Source organism: Saccopteryx bilineata, chromosome 8 (genome assembly GCF_036850765.1).
Source record: "Saccopteryx bilineata isolate mSacBil1 chromosome 8, mSacBil1_pri_phased_curated, whole genome shotgun sequence".
Classification (NCBI taxonomy): Eukaryota; Metazoa; Chordata; class Mammalia; order Chiroptera; family Emballonuridae; genus Saccopteryx; species Saccopteryx bilineata.
The window spans coordinates 45,288,203-45,310,092 of record NC_089497.1 but is presented as its reverse complement, the minus strand read 5'-3'; the positions used below and the strand labels follow the sequence as shown (position 1 = coordinate 45,310,092).

Genomic DNA, 21,890 nt, shown 5'->3' with positions numbered 1-21,890 from the left:
TGAGACAGAATTTCAAACCCACATCTGTTCAATTCAAGATGTTATTGACTATTTATCTTTAAAATGAGCAACAAAGCCTGTACTTATAAGAAAGATGCTGAGGCTCTGGCTGGTTGGCTCAGCGGTAGAGTATCAGCCCAGTGTGTGGAAGTCCCATGTTCAAGTCACTGCCAGGAAACACAGGAGAAGCACCCATCTGCTTCTCTACCCTTTCCCCTCTCCTTTCTCTGTCTCTCTCTTTCCCTCCTGCAGCCAAGGCTCCATTTGAGCAAAACGTTGGCCTGCGCGCTGAGGATGGCTCCATGGCTTCTGCCTCAGGTGCTAGAATGGTTCTGGTTGCAGGAGAGCAATGCCCCAGAAGGGCTAAGCATTGCCCCTTAGTGGGCATTCCGGGTGGATCCCAGTAGGGCGCATGCGGGAGTCTGTCTGCCTGCCTCCCCCCACTTTCACTTCAGAAAAAAAAAAAAAAGGACTGTCTCTTCCTTGAGCCTGAGTTATGAAGGGATATTTGTTGGGCAATTACAGACCTGGGCATTTGATCTTTAGCACGAGATGGCTGAACCACTTCCCATTAAGCGATTCAACTGTGTGATTATGTCAGGGGTTCCATTTTTATATGCTGTTTGCTCATTCTGCTTTCTACCCCATGCTTTAACTGTGTGTTTCCGCCAGGTCAAAGATTCTGCTTCCAGATATGGCTGGTATCCTTCTTTCCTTCAATATCACCACACCTTTTTCAGATTACAAGTCTTTTGAGTTTCTCAAGTTCTTCCTTGTTTGCTTTCTATGGTTTCTGCAAATCCAACTATTGTTGTTAAATAAATACTGTATTTTTTGCTTGCCCCGCCCTTTTGAGGCAACACTTTGCTCAAAGATGCTATGCGGTATTACTCGGGAATAGCAGCAGTTCAAAGGTGTGCTTTATATTCATAGTGCCTGGTTAGAATCTGTTTTTCTTCTTGCTGCTGAAATAAATTTGGGATGAGCCACTTAAGTTCGCTAAAGCTTAGTTTTGTCATATGTAAAATACAAATGTAAAGTTAAAATTTTGAATTCTCTAAATATATTGTAAGGATCAAATTAGATGATCTATGTACCATATTTCCCCATGTATAAGATGCTCCCATGTATAAGACGCACCTTATTTGAGGGGCCCAAAATTTGAAAAAAAGACAACAAGCATGAAAAAGCAAGAAATTCAAGTAATAAAATCTACTCCACCATATAAGATGAACCCAGTTTTTAGACCCCAAATTTTCTAAAGACGGTGCATCTTACACATAGGGAAATATGGTAAGTACCTAGCCTGGTGTCTGCAGAACATGTATTCTCAGCCAATAGATGATGATAATGATGATGATGATGATGATGATGACGACGACGACGACAACAATGAGGATGACCACTATGATCTTTTACTGCAGCAGCTACCATATCCCTCAATAGGCTCACTATGGCCCTCGAGGGTGCTGTCCAGTGTCTAACAGCTGTTACCCTTGTGGTGGACTCTTTCAGCTTTTATTTTGGGTCAGTCCAGTCGATTTTCTTTAGCTGTCCTTTTTCAGCAGCCAGTGCTTTACTTGTTTAGGATTCTAAAGACTTTTTAGACAGCATAACTTTTAAGTTCTTAGCTACATTTATTAAGGATTTTTGAGGAGAACATGCAGCACACGTCAGCAACAAACAGATGTTAACTTTTAGATTGGTGGGACCTCCTCAAGAATTTCTGTTTAATTAGTTTTGGGGTGGAGCTTGAGAATTTACATTTCTAACAAGTTCCCCAGGTGATGCCCACACTACTGATGCAGGGATCACACATTGAGAAACAATGCTTTAAAATAAGTATGTACCTTATAACCTGGCTGGATAGCTTAGTTTGTTAAGAGCATCATCCTGCTAAGCAAAGCTTGCTGGTTCAATCCCCAGTCAGGGCGCATACAGGAATAGATTGATGTTTCTGTCTCTCCCTTCTTCTCTAAATTAATCAATAGAAAAGTTAAAAAAAGAATGATGTACCTTAAAAACGTCTGAGGAAGAAATTGTACAGAATTTAATTTGATTGCAGTCAGCGCTACACCCCCAAATACTTCTAAAATGAATCTTGTTAGGTATGAGATAGAGAACAGGTAGGGTGAGAAATACTTGACCTTTCATAGTAACATTTTAGGGCTTTCCACTCTGCTTACCTAGCCTAGTCCTCTGGAAAGAAAATGTTCTCCTCTCTTTCCAAGTTGTCAAGTTTTAGGTATCAAAGCTGAAAGAAAAAAAGGGTTGAGACATAAAAACAGCTCTCTACTTCAGAAAAATATTTATAAATTATTAATTGTTTGTACTCTCTCACATTTCCCTGGCATTCCATTTCCCCTGGAACATCATTTTTTTCCTTTTATATACATTTTCACCATGTTAGTGACTTTTCAACATCTCCAACATTTTCTCTCTTATTTTGGTGATTATTTTTCACACAAAAGAGTAAGTTTTTGTTGGCTTATGGAGGTCATTAAATGCAAAATAAACTGTTTTGAAATAATTGCCCTGATTAGTTTGCTACACTCAGTCTTTAGCTACATGACACCTCTTCTCACCTTCCTCTTGAGATAGACAGGTGAACGTTTCCACATCAGCAAATACACACATCAATAATGACCTTTGGGATCACTTGTGATCTGTGGTATTAAATGTTACATCAGTGGAAACCAAGTCTTTTCAAATATAAACATGTATTTGAGATGATAAATTTTGAAATCCACTTCTAAAGCCATACATATATTTTGGTTCCTAAACCATCTCCTTTACAGATTCCAAGATCAAACATTAAGATACATCGCCCTTACACCTTTAACTTCAAAAAAAGAAGAAAAAAAAAAGAAAGAAAAAGGAAATAGAAACAGAGTACTTTGAAATTATTCCCATTAATAATATCCATTCCTTCCCCATAGGTTACCCTCCTATAATTTCCTAGTCTTTCTGATCATGCCATAGATCAGGTGTCCCCAAACTACGGCCCATGGGCCGCATGCGGTCCCGTGAGGCCATTTATCCGGCCCCCCGCTGCACTTCTGGAAGGGTACCTCTTTCATTGGTGGTCAGTAAGAGGAGCATAGTTCCCATTGAAATACTGGTCAGTTATGTTGATTTAAATTTACTTGTTCTTTATTTTAAATATTGTATTTGTTCCCGTTTTGTTTTTTTACTTTAAAATAAGATATGTGCAGTGTGCATAGGGATTTGTTCATAGGTTTTTTTATAGTACAGCCCTCCAACAGTCTGAGGGACAATGAACTGGCCCCCTGTGTAAAAAGTTTGGGGACCCCTGCCAGAGATGGAGGTACTTGTGTTAAGGCAACGTTTCTCTCTCTCTCTTTCTTTTTACTTTTATTGAATTTACTGGGGTGACTGTTTAATAAAATTATAAAGGTGTCAGGTGTACAGTTCTATAACACATCATCTGTATGTTGTATTGTGTGTTCACCACCCCAAGCCAAGTCTCCCTCCATCACCATTTACGCCCCTTTACCCTCTTCTGCCTTCCCCACTCCTCTTTCTCTATTATAATCAACATACTGTTTGTTGTCTGTTCCTATAAGTTTTATTTTTCCTTTGTTTAATCCTTTTACCTTTTTCATCCAGCCTAGCCCCCAACCCTCTCTTCTCTGACTGCTGTCAGTCTGTTCTCTGTATCTATGAGTTTGTTTCTATTTTGTTTGTTACTTTATTTTGTTCACTAGATTTCATATGTAATTAAAATATATGGTATTTGTCTTTCTCTGGCTGGCTTACCTCACTTAACATATTACACTCTAGGTCCATCCATTATGTCCCAAAGGTAAGATTTACTTTTTACTTTTATTTTTTACAGCCGAAGTGCATTCCATTGTTTAAATGTATCACAAGTTTTTTATCCATTCATCCTTTGATGGATATTTGGGCTGCTTCCAAATCTTGCCTGTTGTAAATAATGGTGCAATGAACATAGGGGTGTATATATTCTTTCAAATTAGTGTTTCAGGTTTCTTCAGATATAGTCCCAGAAATGAAATTTCTGGGTCATAAATCAGTTTCATTTTTAATTTTTTGAGGAATCTCCATACTGCTTTCTATAGTGGCTGCACCAATCTGCATTCCTACCAACAGTCTGCAAAGGCTCCCTTTTCTTTAAATCTTTGCCAATACTTGCTGTTTGTTTATAAATTGATGATAGCCATTCTGACAGGTGTGAGGTAATATCTCATTGTGGTTTTTTTTTTTTTAACATCTGACGGGACTTATTTATTTGTTATAACAGATAAAAATCTATTTTTTATAATAATTTTATTTTTTTAATGGGGTGACATCAATAAATCAGGATACATATATTCAAAGATAACAAGTCCAGGTTATCTTGACATTCACTTATGTTGCATACCCATCACCCAAAGTTAGATTGTCCTCTGTCACCTTCTATCTTGTTTTCTTTGTGCCCCTCCCCCTCCCCCTTTCCCTCACCCATTCCCCCCTCCCCTATACACTATGGAATACTACTCATTGTGGTTTTAATCTGCATCTCTCTGATAATTAGTGTTTATTTGGTCACCTGTATGTCTCTGGAGAAGTGTCTGTTCAGGTTTTATGCCCATTTTTTAAATTGGAATGTTTGTTTTTGTTGTTGAGTTATAAAGGTTCTTTATAAATTTTGGATATTAACCCCTTATCAGATGTATTGGCAAATAAATCCTCCCATTCAGTAGGTTATCTTTTTATTTTGTTGATGATTTTCTTTACTATGCAAAAAATTTTAGTATGATATAGTTCCATTTATTTATTTATTTATTTATTTATTTATTTTCACAGTTTCAATTGCTTCTGCAGATATATCACAAAAAGACTGCTACAAAAAATATTCAGAATTGTAGTGGCTGACCTGTGGTGGCACAGTGGGATAAAGCATCAACCTAGAACTCTTGAGGTCACTTTTTCAAAACCCTGGGCTTGCCTGGCTTGATATCAGGTAGCATGATTCCTTCAACTTGTGCTTTTTCCTCTCAAGATTCCTGTCTATTTGGGGTCTTTTGTACTTCCATATAAATTTTTGAAATATTTGTTCTACTTCTGTGAAATACACCATTAGTATCTTGATAGGAATTATATTGAATCTATAGATTGTTCTGGGAAGTATAAACATTTTAGTGATATTATTCTTCATATCCATGAATATGGTATACATTTCTACTTATTTAAATCTTCTTCAGTTTCTTTCTTCAGTGTTTTATAATTTTTCAAGTATAGTTCTTCTACATCTCTGTTATTTTATTCGTAGGTTGTTGTTGTTTTTTGAGGCAATTGTAAATGGGATTGTTCTTTTAGTTTCCCTTTATGAGAGTTCATTATTAGTGTATAAAAATGCAACTGATTTCTGGATATTTATTTTGTATTCTGCTGCTTTACTGAATTCATTTACCAGTTCTAGTAGTTTTTGGTGGAATATTTAGGGTTCTTTCTATCTAGTATTATGTTATCTGAAAATAATGAGAGTTTTACTTTTTCTTTTCCACTTTGGATTCCTTTCATTTTCATTGTCTGATTGTTGTGGCTAGGACTTCCAGTAATATGTTTTATAAGAGTGGTGAAAGCAGACATCTCTGTCTTGTTTGTTTGTTTTTGTTTTTGTTTTGTGACAGAAACAAGAGAGGGACAGATAGACAGGAAGAGAAAGATATGGGAAGCATCAGTTCTTCATTGTGTCACTTCAGTTGTTCATTGATTGCTTTCTCATATGTGCTTTAACCAGGGGGGCTACAGCAGAACAAGCAATCCCTTGCTCAAGCCAGTGACCTTAGGCTTAAGCTGGTGAGCCTTGCTCAAACCAGATAAACCCACGCTCAACCTGGTGACCTTGAGGTTTGAGCCTGGGTCCTTTGTGTCCCAGTCTGATGCTCTATGCACTGCACCACCACCTAGTCAGGCTGTTTTTTCCTTATCTTAAAAAAAAAAACTTTCTCTGTTTTGCCTGTTGAGTATAAAGTTGGCTGTAGGTTTGTCATCTATGGCCTTTATTAAATTGAGGTATGTTCCCTCTAGTCCTACTTTGTTGAGAGTTTTTGTCATAAATGAGTGCTGAATTTTATCAAATGCTTTTTTCTGCATCTATTGATATGATCATGTGATATTTTTCTTCATTTTGTTTATGTGGTGTATTATGTTTATGTGGTGTGTCATGTACCAATGTTGTATCTCCAGAATAATTTTACTTTATCATAGTGTGTGATTTTTTTAATGTATTGCTGGACATGGTTTGCTAATATATATTTTATTGAAGATTTTAACTTCTTTGTCCATCAGGTATATTGGGTTATAATTTTCTTTCTTTGTTGTGTCATTGTTATCTGGTTTTAGAATTAGGATAATACTGACTTTGTAAAATGATCTTGGGAGTCTTCCCTCCTCTTGAATTTTTTGGAATATTTTGAGAAGAATAAGTGTTCTTCTTTGAATGTTTGATAAAATTCACCTGTGAAACCATCCATTCCAGGACATTCATTTGTTAGGAGTTTTTTTGAAGACAATATTACTTTTTATTTGCTTTTTGCATAACCTGTAACAAGTCCACATTGGGTTTATTATACTTATCAAAATGCAGATTCCTCAGAATGACTTCCAGAACTATTAGGTCAGAATCTCTTGGGATGCAGCCAAAATGTGCAAATACATTTTGCTCTGCAAGTGATTCAGATGTATATGAAAAACCAAGACAACTGTTGTAGGAATCTAAGCAACAATGAGAGGGATTTGCTGCTTGCTGCCTGCCTGCTGCCTGCCTGCTCCTTTTCCTATGTGACATAGTATTACATTATATTCAAAGCTCTGAGGAGCAGGTACCAAATAGAGCTTTGTAATAGAAAAATAAAATAAACCTGTGTAGTCATCAAAAACAGAGATTAGTCTCATGTTCTTGAGCTCCCCATAATAATGGAAATAATGACTATAAAAATATGACTTGTTTTTTAACTGTAATGTTAAGAGTTTCCCTATATATGTAAACACAAAAGAAATTCTTTGTATTATAAAGATGTGAACTTTTATTTCAATATCTCATTCACTATACATTTATCATATTTTCAATGTATTTATTATGTTATTCTTGAGTTTGGTATCCCTACAAAAGTGGTCATTTTCATGTTGAACCTTTTGCTCTCTTTTTATTCTACTCTAATTTGGTTAACATTGTTTTAGAAAATGCTTAATCTTGATATACAAAAATTTGAAATAGTTTTTAAAAAAAACAGAAATATATTTCTAAGTTAATATTTAAATTTCACTATAATACAAAGTAGAATTTTAGAAATGTTCTCACCACTATGAGTCAAATCACATATATAGATTGTGAGATTCTCAACTTGTAAGGATTTCAACACATAATTATCTTAATTATATGAATATAATTATGGGAAAAAATAAATTGGGACTCCTCATGAAATCAAACATATTTGGTGGTTCCTTTCCAATCCACACACTTTAAAAAGCCATAATTCCTGTATCTTATATTGAGTTAAAGAATATCCATGTTGAATTACAATTGTAAGGTTGGCAGGTTCCTTTTTAAGTTAATAATTGAAAACTCAAATATTAGAAAATAAATTTAATTTTTTAAAGAATACACCTCTAAAATTTATTGCTTCTAAGATTTAAATTTTTAGAAGCATTTTACAGTTCTATTAAACATTCATAAGTCTCACCAAATCTATTATCCAGTACTCTTACTTGGTATCCTTTTTCTCTTTCTTAATATTTCTCCTCTTTACTTCTTTTATTACTTCCTTGGTTTTCACTTCCCTTACATCTCTCTCCTTCTGTTCCTTAATTACCATCATATTGCATTTATTATTCTTCCAGTAACTTAACATTGCCTACAAAATTTCATACAAGTTTTGTCACTGTATTCTAATTGAGGTTAGCCTGGAGCTCTACAGTTTTGAAGGGTTCTAATAAAGTATTTGAAATCTTTAGTTGGATTTTATCTGAAGCTTAATTCTGTTGATTATTGAGAATCTCAATGATTAACTGGAATTCTCATTTGGGTTTTACATGCTGAAGTCTACTAATTTTTCTACTCTTCAGCTTAATTTTTCAGACAATAGCCCCTTGATTAGCTGTTAATAGGTCAGGTTCAGACTTTAAAGACATCACTATCCACATCAGCAATCAGACAGCTAATATAATGGGAAGAAGTAAAAAATCGGGGCTAAAATATTTGGGAACATTACCTCATGCAGTTTTAATTTGATGTTACCTCTGTAAGAAGAATTTCAAACTTTATCTAAACCAATCTCACCCATCCACAATTAATTACTCTCTCCAAGCTTTTCATATGTATATGCAATCCATCTTTTAGTTAAAATAAATCAACTATTTAAATTTACATACTTCCTATTCTAACATGTATTTGTCCATCTTGAAAATGAGATAAAATAAGAGAAGAGAGGCAAAAAAAAAGTTGTCTCTGTAAAAACTCAAAGGAAGAAAGCTACTTGAAGAAACAGGCCTATGAATGTTCAGTAATATTTAAATCTTGATTTATTACACCAATAAAGATTTTAATTGGGGGATTTATTCCATATTGAATTTTTATCTGCTAGGTAGTTTAGCTACATCCAGTCTGCACCATAAGTTATTTTTACTTATATTTGCATACTACCCTTTCAAATAATGTAAAATAGTACTGTTAATCACCATACATCATAATTATCTGTAGCATTTATATTTTCTATACCTTGCAAAAAACAAAGTGAAAACAAAACAAAAATGTGCACTCTTTTTTTTTTTTTTAATTTTTCCACTGATTTGAGAGAAAGAGAGGAAGGGAGAAAGAGAGAGAGAAAAGGGAAAGGAAAGAGAGTGAAGCAGCAACTCATTTCACTTACTGTATTTCCCCATATATAAGATGCACCCTTTTTTGGAAAAATTTGGGGTCTAAATGAGTACATCTTATACATTGGTGTAGATTCATTTAAGAAGTGTGGCATTTCAAATGCCATAGATGGAACTGAGGACGAGGCAATACGTTATATGAAGACGGTGATTCATCAATAGGCACAGATGAGGACAAGCTAATGGATGGTAGTTTTGACGGTGATGAGGAATTGTATGAATTTTATGATGAATAAAACTTGAGTTCAATAACTTTATGTAATACATTTTTTTTTTAAATTCTGGGCCCCAAAATTAAGGTGTGTCTAATATATGGGAGCATCTTACACATGGGGAAATATAGTAGTTGTTTCATTTACTTGTGCATTCATTGGTTGTTTCTTGTATGTACCCTGACCAGAGATTGAACCTATGACCTTGGCACACTGGAATAATGCTCCATCCACTGAGCCACCCAGCCAGGGTCAAAACTGTGTACCCTTAAAAATATTAAAATTAACTTTTGAATACACATATTTAAAATTCAATAAATATAGCATACATATTGATATTTTTTCCAATATGTTGGTACTTTCATTGTTTTCATTTTGTTTTAAATAAGCAATGTTTATTTTAGACAATGAGATGATTTGGTTTTCTTTATTTTTTTATTATTTTTAATTACTTTTAATTGAGTTTATTGGACTGACACTGGTTCACAAAATGATATATGTTTCAGGTGTACATTTCTTTTTTTATTGATTTTTAGAGAGATGAGAGAGATAGAGAAAGAAAAGAGAGAAAGAGTGGGGAGAAGCAGGAAGCAGTAGTAGTTGCTTCCCGTGTATGCCTTGACCTGGCAAGCCCAGGGTTTTGAACTGGTGACCTCAGTGTTCCAGGTCGATGATTTATCTACTGTGCCACCACCGGTCAGGCTCAAGTGTATAATTCTATAATATATCTTCTGTATATTGTATTGTGTGTTCACCAACCCAAATCAAATCTCCTTCCATTATCATTTACCCCCTTTTACCCTTTTCTGCCTTCCTACTCCTTTCTCTCTGTTAACTACAACACTGTTGTCTGTGTCTATAAATTGATTTTTACATAGGTTATCCTTAAGCGAAGATCTGGAAACAACCCAAGTGTCCATCAGTGGACGAGTGGATTAAAAAGCTGTGGTACATATATTCAATGGGATACTATAGGGCCATGAAAAAGAAGGAAATATTACCTTTTGTGACAACATGGATGGACCTGGAAACTATTATGTTGAGTTAAATAAGCCAGGCAGAGAAAGAAAAATGGCATATGACCTCACTCATTTGAGGAATCCAAGGAACAGTAAGAAGTAAGGAATGGAATTGAGGCAGAGGAGGGATCAAAGGGACTAGAGGAAAGGAGGACAGAGGGAAAGGGGATGATAGGATGGGATAAACCTGAAGGGAAGGAGGGAGGGTGCTTTCGGGAGGGGAGCAAGGGAGATTTTGAGGGGAACATGGGGAAGGGGGATGCATTCGGGGTGACCCTAGAATCTATGTAAACACAATTAATTAAATTTAAAAAATATTAAAAAAAAAAGAAAAAAAATCCATCCAGTCCTCTGTCTGCCTCATTGACAAAGTGTACAAAACACATTCAGGCCTCTTTCCTTTTTCTTAGTAAAAAAGCTGTTAGGCAAGCTGAAGTGAAGTGAAAAAGCAGCCCAACCTGTGCCAGGAGCTACCCAAGGAGGGTTTCTGAGGGGGGTGTGACCACTACAAGACACAAGGTTCATAAAGGAAGGGTACCTCAGAGGGAAGACAGTCATGGAGGGTTAGGACATTGCTACATTTAAGGTAATTGAGAAAGTTAGTAAATGAGTTGAGGATAATGATAACCAGTTTCTTACTGTTAGAGAATTATAAATATGGAAAGAGGAAGCTTAAATGAACCCTGTGTTGTTCAATAGTGGATTGAAATTGGAGTTACAGTGGTACCTTGAGATACAAATTTAATTTGTTCTGTAACCAAGCTGGTAAGTCAGTCAACTCTTATATCAAACTGCCGATACTGGACCCATTCGCCAACGCGCCAACTAGCGGCAGCTTCCCAAATCATAACTCGTATCTCTGAATTTTGCTCAGATCTCGAACAAATATACAGACTGAGTAGCAGCTCGTATCTTAAAAAAAAAAAGTATGTTGGTCTGTTCGTGTCTCAAGGTACCACTGTATTAATGTTTATTTGTGAATTTTAATAGAGGATAGATAGATAGATAGATAGATAGATGATAGATAGATAGATGTAAATATGTATCTATACTACCTACCCTTGCCCATTGAGAGGGACTCATAATATTTATATCCTAGTAGCAATGAACATGTCTAGCATCCAATGTTGATTTTAAAATATCACTCTTCACTAGAAAGAATAAGACTGACAGAGAAATAGATGATTCTAGGGCTTGGATAAGGTAGAAACCATATGATTTTTGAGCATCTGTTGTGTCAGAAAGTAAGGAAGCCCTCAAAAAAAAAATGAGGTATTCTAAAACTACACAGAAGCCAATTTGAAAGGGACTTCCACTGGCCAATTCTGGGACAAGTTGGGTATTGAAATGCACTAAAGCAATATAACACTGGTATAATTTAAGCAAGATTTATTAAAAATGAGAATGTAATTCTTTTTTATAATAATGTCAACTAAGCACTGTAAAAGTAATGATAGAATTTGAAAATTATTATCTGGTAACCATTGAAGAAATAATTAACTCAGGCAAGAAACATCAATGGATTATAAAACTAGCTGGTAAAAGTAAAATAAGGACTAGGATTTTAACATAATCTTAAAATAGCTTCCTACAAACTATTTATTAAGTACCAAAGGAAAAAAAAAAGTAGAGAAATCTAGCTGACACCATTCAACGTTAACACTACAAGTAATAAGACATATTGGTATCATGTGCCAAATGATAAGATGCAAAGAATAGAGTACAGCATGCTTTCTCTGATGTTTCTATCAAAACCTGATTCTAACCATAAGACATTGGATACACCCAAATAGGAGGATATTCTATAGAAAGACTGGCCTGTTAATCTTTTTAAATGTCAAGTTCATGAAAGTCAAGAGAGACGGAACTGCCCCACATTGAAGGAGACTAAGACTTGGTACCTGGGTGTAATATGTAATCTTACATTGGACTATTTTCTGGAGTCTACATTACTGGTACAATTGACAAAACTTGAATGGAGACTCTGGGTAAAATGTACAGGTGATTTTTTTGTAGTATTCTTGAAATTTTTTATAAATCTGAAATTATTTCAAAACAGTAAAACAGATATAATAATACTTAAGGTAGGTGTTAGACTTAAAAACTAGTTAATAAAATCCAAAATTATGTTAGGTATTAAATATGGCATCATTAAACAGGATTTCTTCAAGCATAATCTATTAAAAGAAATATATGAATACTACATATTACATCAAAACATTAAAGGAAAAAAATCATGAGATAATTTCAATAATTAATAAAAACACATAGGACATAATTTAACCAACTTCTATTTTTAAAATTTTTAATTGTTCATAAATATAGTGAGCTAAATATAGAGAATCTCTTTGTTAACATGAAAAAAAAAACTAGACAATTATAACAGCAATATAGCAAAACAGGAATAAGGGAAGGATACCAACATTTTTTTTTCTTACTTAACATTATTCTGGATGTTTTAGTCAATGTATTTGGGCAAGATCAATAAAGAGAGAAAAAAATCAACATAGACAATATGATGAAAATTTGTTGAAGGGCATATTGCCAGTTTACGAAAGGACTCATGAAAATAGCAAACATATGGAGAACTATTAAAACTTCACTAATAGTCAAAAAAATGTAAAGTAAAACAGCAACAATTTTTTTTTAAATCAATAATACTGGGAAAGTGTTAACAAAATGTGGCTAGCCTGAATTGAAAAGTCAGTAGATGGAAAGCCACATGCAAAAGAATGAAACTCGACTACAGCCTGTCCCCGTGTACTAAAATTAATTCAAAATGGATCAAAGACCTAAATATAAGACCTGAAACAATAAAGTACATAGAAGAAGACATAGGTACTAAAATCATGGACCTGGGTTTTAAAGAACATTTTATGAACTTGACTCCAATGGCAAGAGAAGTGAAGGCAAAGATAAATGAATGGGACTACATCAGAATTAAAAGTTTTTGCTCAGCAAGAGAAACTGATATCAAAATAAACAGACAGCCAACTATATGGGAACTGATATTTTCAAACGACAGCTCAGATAAGGGCCTAATATCCAAAATTTACAAAGAACTCATAAAACTCAACAACAAACAAACAAACAATCCAATAAAAAAATGGGAAGAGGACATGAACAGACACTTCTCCCAGGAAGAGATACAAATGGCCAACAGATATATGAAAAGATGCTCAGCTTCATTAGTTATTAGAGAAATGCAAATCAAAACTACAATGAGATACCACCTCACTCCTGTTAGATTAGCTATTATCAACAAGACGGGTAATAGCAAATGTTGGAGAGGCTGTGGAGAAAAAGGAACCCTCATTCACTGTTGGTGGGACTGTAAAGTAGTACAACCATTATGGAGGAAAGTATGGTGGTTCCTCAAAAAACTGCAAATAGAACTACCTTATGACCCAGCAATCCCTCTACTGGGTATATACCCCAAAACCTCAGAAACATTGATACGTGAAGACACATGTAGCCCCATGTTCATTGCAGCACTGTTCACAGTGGCCAAGACATGGAAACAACCAAAAAGCCCTTCAATAGAAGACTGGATAAAGAAGATGTGGCACATATACACTATGGAATACTACTCAGCCATAAGAAATGATGACATCAGATCATTTACAGCAAAATGGTGGGATCTTGATAACATTATAAGGAGTGAAATAAGCAAATCAGAAAAAAACAAGAACTACATGATTCCATACATTGGTGGAACATAAAAATGAGACTAAGAGACATGGACAAGAGTGTGGTGGTTACCAAGGGTGGGGGGGGAGGGAGGACATGGGAGGGAGGGAGGGAGAGAGTTAGGGGGAGGGGGAGGGGGAGGGGCACAGAGAACTAGATAGAGGGTGACGGAGGACAATCTGACTTTGGGCGAGGGGTTTGCAACATAATTTGATGACAAAATAACCTAGACATGTTTTCTTTGAATATATGTACCCTGATTTATTAATGTCATCCCATTACCATTAATAAAAATTTATTAAAAAAAAAAAAGAAAAGTCAGTAGAAAAAATAATACTTTTATATCTCCCTGTTGAGAATGTAAATTAGTGGAAACTTTGCTAGGATAATATAGGAATGTCTATGAAAGTTTTAAAATATATTTGTTTCATTTGATCTAGTAGTTCCAGTTTCATGAATGTGTAGAAAGAAAATTCTTCGAAAGGTAAATACAGACTTTTTGTACAAAGTGATCATGATAGAATTATTTTTTAAAGAAAATTATGCAAAACACCCTAAATGTTTGGAATAAGGAATGAGGGAGACAAACTAATTTCGTAAGAAGAAATAATATTGTAATGGATGTTAGATTGGCTGCCTAGCATTCAACCTCTTCTCTGTGTCTAGGAACTTTTCTTCTTTTAGGATTGTTGGAATATAAACATTACCAACTAGTGTCAAAGCTAAAATAAATTTAGACTGTCCCAAAACTAGAGCTTGGACATAAGATTAAGGCCTTGAAACTTGCACTTCCTTCAAACTCAGAATTATAATAGTCATTGATACAAAAAATTTGGGACCATAGAGACTCTATTAGGTCCTGGGTGGACCAGTAACAGTGAGTTTATGTGAGAATGCTTGTATCACTGATGTTTCATTAAGGCCTTCTGACCTGTCAGAATCTAGTCATATACCAATGACATTAAAATTTTGTTACACATTTTGTTTTTAAATCACTTTGTCACTTCTCAATTTTATGCATTTATATATGTAGAGTCAAATTCATTTTTCTTTATGTTTTTTTTACTTGTTTTTATGCTAAGAAAGTCTACCTTACTCTTTTGAGATACATATTTGATGATGGTTCTCTTAACCTCTTCCTTTATTTACTTTTTTATTATTATTGTTCCTTCCAGCTGATAATACTATTAGAAGGGCTGTTAAAAGAAAGTTTATGCCCATTAGTGGTCAAATGACCATGGGGTCCCCAGTCCCACAGTGTGCCATTTTTTAATTAATTTTAATTTATTGTGTTAACATAGATTGAAGTGTCTCAATCAGTATAACACCCTCACCCCCAAACCACATGCCCCTCATTACACCCTTCCCCCACCTTAACTCCCTTCTCCCCTCACCTCTAGGATTTGCTGTCCTGTTATCTGCTTCTATGTGATATGTATACAGAATTTTACTAATCCCTTTACCTGTCTGATCTTGTCCCCTCACTCCTCTTCCCTGTGATAGTTGTCCTTCTGGTCCCTATGACCCCACCTCTGCCCCTATTCCATTCCTCAGTTCACCTTGTTCATTAGACAGCACATATAAGTGAGATTATATTATATTTTTCTTTCTCTGCTGGGCTTATTTCACTTAGCACAATAATCTTCAGGTCCATCCATGCCATTGCAAAAGGTAAGATTTCCTTTTTCACAGCTGCATAGTATTCCATTGGGGTGTATGTACCACAGTTTTTTAATACACTTGTCCACTGACGGACACTTGGGCTCTTTCCAGATCTTGGCTATTGTAAACAATGCTGCAATAAACATGAGGATGCACATCTTCTTTTGAATCAGTGATTTGGTGTTCTTAGGATATACCCCTAAAAGTGGGATAGCTAGGTCAAAAGACAGTTCCATTTTTAATTTTTTGAGGAAACAGCTCAAGCGTCTGTCAGTGGATGAATGGATTATAAAGCTGAGGTACATATACACAATAGAATACTATGCAGCTATGGATGATCCTGGAGATTATTTTATTTTTCTACTTTTAAATCTCTTAGAGATCTGGTATTAATTTTCAGGAGTGGTTATTCAATAAAAGTATAAATTTATTTTTAAAATTAATCATAACCATCTGTTGAATAATCACACTTTTTTCATAAAATAAGTAAAAAATATTTAGTTGGTCAAGAGAAAATAAGCTTGATATTTACAGCTGAAATGATTGCTAAGTTAACTCTTATAAATTAATGAGAAAAATATGAACACCAATAACAGTTTGATAAGTTGTCCAGTTATCTGAAGAAATAGATAAAAATCAATAGTTTTTATATTTGGTTATGATAAACACATAAAATATATTATAAAATGGCCACTCACAACACTTCAAAAATATAAAATCAATTAAGAGTTAATTAGATAAGCAATGTGGTGAACCTGAATGCAGAAATTGATACTACTTTACTTCAAAGGATAAAATAATTTCTTTTTGTCTGTTTGGTGGTGGTGGAAAAGAAATAATACTTGAATGGCAACACAAATAATGTAAAATAAAATTTTCCAAAACTTTTTCAAATACAAATTTTTTTGTATGTCTCTAAAAATTATTACAGCCTGGATCCAGGGCCACATTGGTGGTGGTGAAAGCTTGGTTATCTTATGCATAGATGCACCGCAGTCATGCCCCTCCGATGGTATTTTTGGCAGGATTCTGGTTATGCAAGTTTTCCAGGGATGTGAGTTGCAGTAAGTTCCTTTTCTACACAAGATAGCCAGAGGTGTTTTCTGTTTCTTCTAACTAAAAACTATGAGTTATACAACTAAGCATGTATTAACTATCATGCTTTATAAAATGTTGTATTGCATGATAAAAATATTTACACTATATGGTTAAGGGAAATGGCAGCTTACAGAACAGTATAATCTATAACCTCAATTTTGTAAACTATAATAAATATGCACTCAAGTCATATGCACTCATACAGCCCATTTGAAAAAAAAAAGATAAAATTAAGTAGACCAAAATAGTTTCTATAATAGTTTTGTAAATGTCATTCTGTAGGTAAAATTTAAAAAGTTTAGTTTACAAATGGAATTTGTGTGTGTGTGTGTGTGTTAATGACTAGAGAATAGCTTTAAAATTATTAAAATAATAAACTCATGATTATTGTAAGGACAAACCCAGTAATATTTCTAGAGAGCAAAAATGGTACCATCTACCTCCATTTATTTTATTTTTTCTTCTACAACCCTCAATCATTTCCTGACCTGTGTTTTTCTATTTTTCATTTTTTAATGATGAGAACAAATTAGTAAAATAATATATTATAAAAATAAAAAGGCTTTAATTTCTTATGCCTTGCAAAGATATATTCTTTCTAAAAAAATATTATAAGCTAATGCTACACACACACACACACAGACACGCTACAAGGCCTTGGGGTGGAAGAACAGACAAAGATTTTCTATAAATAGAACCTTGTCAAACTCTCAAATCAAGTAAAATTATAGAATAAACAATTTCCTGAATAAAATTTCTAAGTTTCATATTGATTTCAAAACAAAAACAAGACACAACAAAGAAAAAACCTTTTTTCTGTATTTCTTACAAGACACACACAAAAAAAACTTCTCTCTGTATTTCTTACAAAACAAAACAAAAAAGCCTTCTTTCTGTATTTCTTACAAGACAAAACAAAAAAAAGCCTTCTTTCTCTATTTCTTAGATGCTGCTATAACCACATACCAGATTCATTCACTTTCCTGTCTACCCAAACTGGAGCCCATACTCTGACATTTCAGTGGCCTACTTACTAGCCCCCTAAATTTAAGTCTATCTGATCTGATCTTGTATGACCTGTCGAATCTCTAGCCATGAATAACTTTGATAATTCTTTTTCTGCTCTCATCTAAAGGTTGCTCGGAAATGGGATATCATAACGTTTATTGAGTACCCTACAAAGTCATGCTAACCTCAGCTGAGTCCTTATGCTTTCTGTAAATTTCTCCTTTCACCACTAGCTGGTTTTCAACTAAGTTGCCTAAACTAGCTTTTCCTAATCTTCTCCTTGTTCTGTGTTTACAACCTTCCCTCCCTTTCGAAAGGCCAGTCCTTTCATGCCAGTCTCTCTTACTTCTTTTTAGTCATACTACTAATAATTCCCTTTTCACTTTCAATCCTTTACTTTTTTCTTTTTTTATTTACTGATTTGAGAGAGAAGAGGTAGAGAGAGAAACATCGATTTGTTATTCCACTTATTTATGTATGCATTGGCTGATACTTGTAAATGCCCTGACCTGGGGATCAAAGCCACAAACCTGGTATATCCAGACGATGATAACCAACTGAGCTACCCGGCCAGGGCCCCTTTGTTTCTTATTTTCTGAAATTATATCCTATCTTAGTGTTCGTTCTGCCTCTCAGATTATGTCAACTTGAAATTCTTTGGTTGTATGATCTTATTTCTGTATGTTTCCAAGCTGCCGTTGCTTCTTCCTTTTGATATTTAATCCACTGGTGACCTCATCTTTGATGTAACGTTCATATACCATAGTTTGATTCCAAGTCTCCATTTCCAGTTTTGCTTTTTACAGGGGGCGGGGGTGAGATCCTTGTCCAGAAATGCCTTGTAAGCATTTGTTTCTATCTACCAGGCTTTCCATGTTCAATGTGTTCCAGTCAAAAATAATCTTTTCCTACAAAGCATCTCCTTCTCTTCCTTCGGATTTCTGAAATATTTCTGATAATGGTACAATTGTTGATGTACCTGAAAACTGGGTTATTTCTGCCTTCTCTATCCCCACCTTTCTCTTCAATTCAGTCACATATTTTTTATGAATAATGCTTTCTTACATTCTCTAATTTAGGCCCTTGTTACTTCTTTCTCATATTTTGTCAAGAAAAGTGGTATCCTTTGCTTCTACATTCCTGTGTTCTAAACTGTCCTGAATATTACTTGTAGATACTTTTGAGATATAGCTCTGATTATTACCATTTCTTATCTCAAAACAGCCACAAAATAGTCTACTTCTGAGTGATTTTTCTTTAACATCTTGTTCCAAACTAACTTCTTCATGTGTGCATACTCTGTATTCTGGATAATCAAAATCATCCACCAAAATTATAAAAAGTAGAGTTAGCCAGGCATGGAGTGTGAAAAAGAGGATTTCAGGTGAAATGAGGGAGTGTGGGGTGTATGGCCAGTGAGCTGGAACATGGTGAGCAAGGAGAGGTGGGAAGGAAGGTGCTGCAAAGGGACACAGAACCCTGATGTTAGGGTTCTGTTTTACTTTACTTTTTAAAAATAAAGTTAGAGGCAGGGAGGCGGAGACAGACTCCTGCATGCTCCCTGACCCAATATCTACCAAGCAAGCCCCCTACCAGGTGATGCTCTGCCTGTCTGGGGTCACTGTTCTGTTGCTCAGCAACTGAGCTATTTTTAGTGTCTGAGGTGAAGCCATGGAGCCATCCTCAGGCCTGAGGCCAACTTTGCTCCATTTGAGCCATGGCTGTGGGAAGGGAAGAGAGAGAGATGGGTGGGAAGGGGTAGAAAAGTAGATGATCACTTCTTGTTCCCTGACCGAGAATCAAACCTAGGAATTCCACATGCTAGATCGATTGATGATCTACCACTGAGCCAACCAGCCAGGGCCTATTTTGCTTTACTTTTGCAGGTATTTCATATGTGACTGAAATCAGTTGAAGGTTGTATGCAGGAAAGGAACAAGTTCCCATTAAGGTTTTTAAAATCACCCCTCATACTCTACATAGAGTGGTTTCTTTCTGATGGCTTATTTGATCTTACCATCTACACACAAGCTCTCTCCTTTCTAGCTGGCAGCATTTTGTCTCTTTCTGAACACATACCAAATTTCACTTTATAACCTGTCTATTTGAATACACATCTTCTCTTCTTTACTAGTAAAAGCTTTCAACATGCAAAGACTGTGCCCTGTTTTTCTTTGAAACCACACAGAACTTCAGAAAATAGAAAGTTCAGAAAACCCTTGGCAATGGATTAATCACTTTAGCTTTCTAACAGTAATATACAGATTCACAGTGGAGTATGGAGTCATATAAAGAATGTTGACTCTTGATGAAAATCTTAGTATTTTTCATTGTGATTCTTCATCACTCCACCTTTGCACGGAAGGAGCAAATCTTTGTAATTATCTGTACCTCATTCCCTCTGTCTTTGAAATAGCCATAAATCTCATCAATTTCTTTATAAAAGTGAAATGAACATCACCCAACTAATAATTATTGACTACTTTAAATTTTCCAAAGAAAAGTGTCAGTTTTATCATCTAGTATTTACCACAATGAGAAAATATTAAAGCTGAAATAAAACATTATTTTCTACCAAACATCCAGTCAGAAAAACTGTACAATGCTTATAACAAAAATAAGAGCATTTTAGATGGTTCCAAGATAGAAAAAGAGGGGTAGATATAACTTTCCTGAATGCTGATGGATTGCTGAACAGATAATGATTTATGGTACATTTTAAATTACTCTTTGGGATGAAATGGTTTATGGAGGGGGAAATGAAATTGTTCTTTAATATCATGAAGCTTCTGAAAACCTATGCAGCTTTCATTGATCTGCTCTCTGCTGGATAATACTGGTATTTAAAATCAATGACATACTTACTTCTCCAAGAATGCCTCTATGCTGATAAACCATTCTTCGTTGTTTGTTGAGAAGTAAATTTCTTATTCATTTTTCCCTTTAAACTTGAGTCCATAGTGTTGGGGTTATCATAGGTCTGTCAGTACTCACTCTACCTTTCATCCTCCTCCTCATTCCACTTGATTTTGTAATCACTTGTGATTACTTGAGGGTCTAGAATCGTCTGGGCAAATATTCTCCTGTAGTCTTTGAGAGGGAAAAACGAACCAGTCATAAAACTCTGCATGTTGCCCATCACCTATATCCCAGCAAAACCTTTCCTAATAGTTCTTTATTAAAGAAAAACAAAATATTTGCATGATATTTTTATTTTGTTAAGTAGGGGATGGACAGGAATGCAGGCATTTTCAAATGGCAAGATTCAGAAAAGTAAATGTGTAGAGAAGAATAAACTCCTTATATACAACTCGGATAAAAATTTATACCAGATTATTTCCTTCCCCCTCCCCCCAAAAAAGTTCTGTAACTGAGTTAAAAGAGGGAGAAAACCTGTTCAAGAATGCAGTCGGGCCAAATGGCCCATGATTGATGGGGCAGCAGCAACCAGGGGGTATTTACCAATTCGCCAATGCCAAGTCCTTGGAGTGATTGTGCTGCCTGTGACAGCTGGCGTTCTCTATTGGAAGGCTGTATCGGCATACATCTATGATTTGCATATTTATATACCTCGGCTACTGTATGAGGTCTGAATTTCACAGCAGTGTGTGTAAGCTGTGCAGTTTTGATGCTTGAGTGCCTCTGGGCATGAGATGGTATAATTGGTTTGGGTAAAATTAGAATTTTAGGGTTTTGTGTTATGCAGGCTAGCCAGTAATAGCACGTTTTTGTTCATCTTCCTCTTTATCAGCTTTAGTAATATTTTTGAAGTATCTCTTTGCATGTGACACCATTTGAGGCAGACACATTGTATGCCTCCTAGAGAGCATATAATGGTCTCTAGGTATTTTTTAAATCACCCCTCATACAGGTATTATACATAGATAGGAAGGAAGACATTAAAGGAATATATTTGGTCAAATTGAAGCCCCAAGAGTGATTTGTGAGATTTGGACACTAAAAGGAGTCACTGATGCTTTCTCTAAGTTGGAGAGGCCTTAAGCCGGTAAAATTGCTCCGCTAAGGCAGAAATATGAACTCATCTAAGGCTTCTCTTTTTAAATAGTAATCTCACAGGGTTGGAACAGGTGGGATTTTCACAGGTTTTTGAAAGATCAGAAGTAGAAGAATATTTGTTAAGTATGAAAACAATGAGGGGAGGGCTTTGGAGGGAAAAATATAGAGGCTTGAAGGAAATAGAAGTGGTTCAAATAGACAGTGACTCTGTGGAAATGAATGATCTTAGAAGCTGGAGAGTGATAGATGATTAAGAGGAGATAATTAGGGTAGGAATATC

The 21,890-nt window shown here is 35.1% G+C and overlaps 1 protein-coding gene across 3 annotated transcripts in view; it reads left to right on the top strand.

The window, feature by feature from the left end:
• Positions 1-21,890, top strand: part of LSAMP (limbic system associated membrane protein) — a 741,157-nt gene that overhangs the window by 383,452 nt on the left and 335,815 nt on the right. The window lies entirely within an intron of this gene.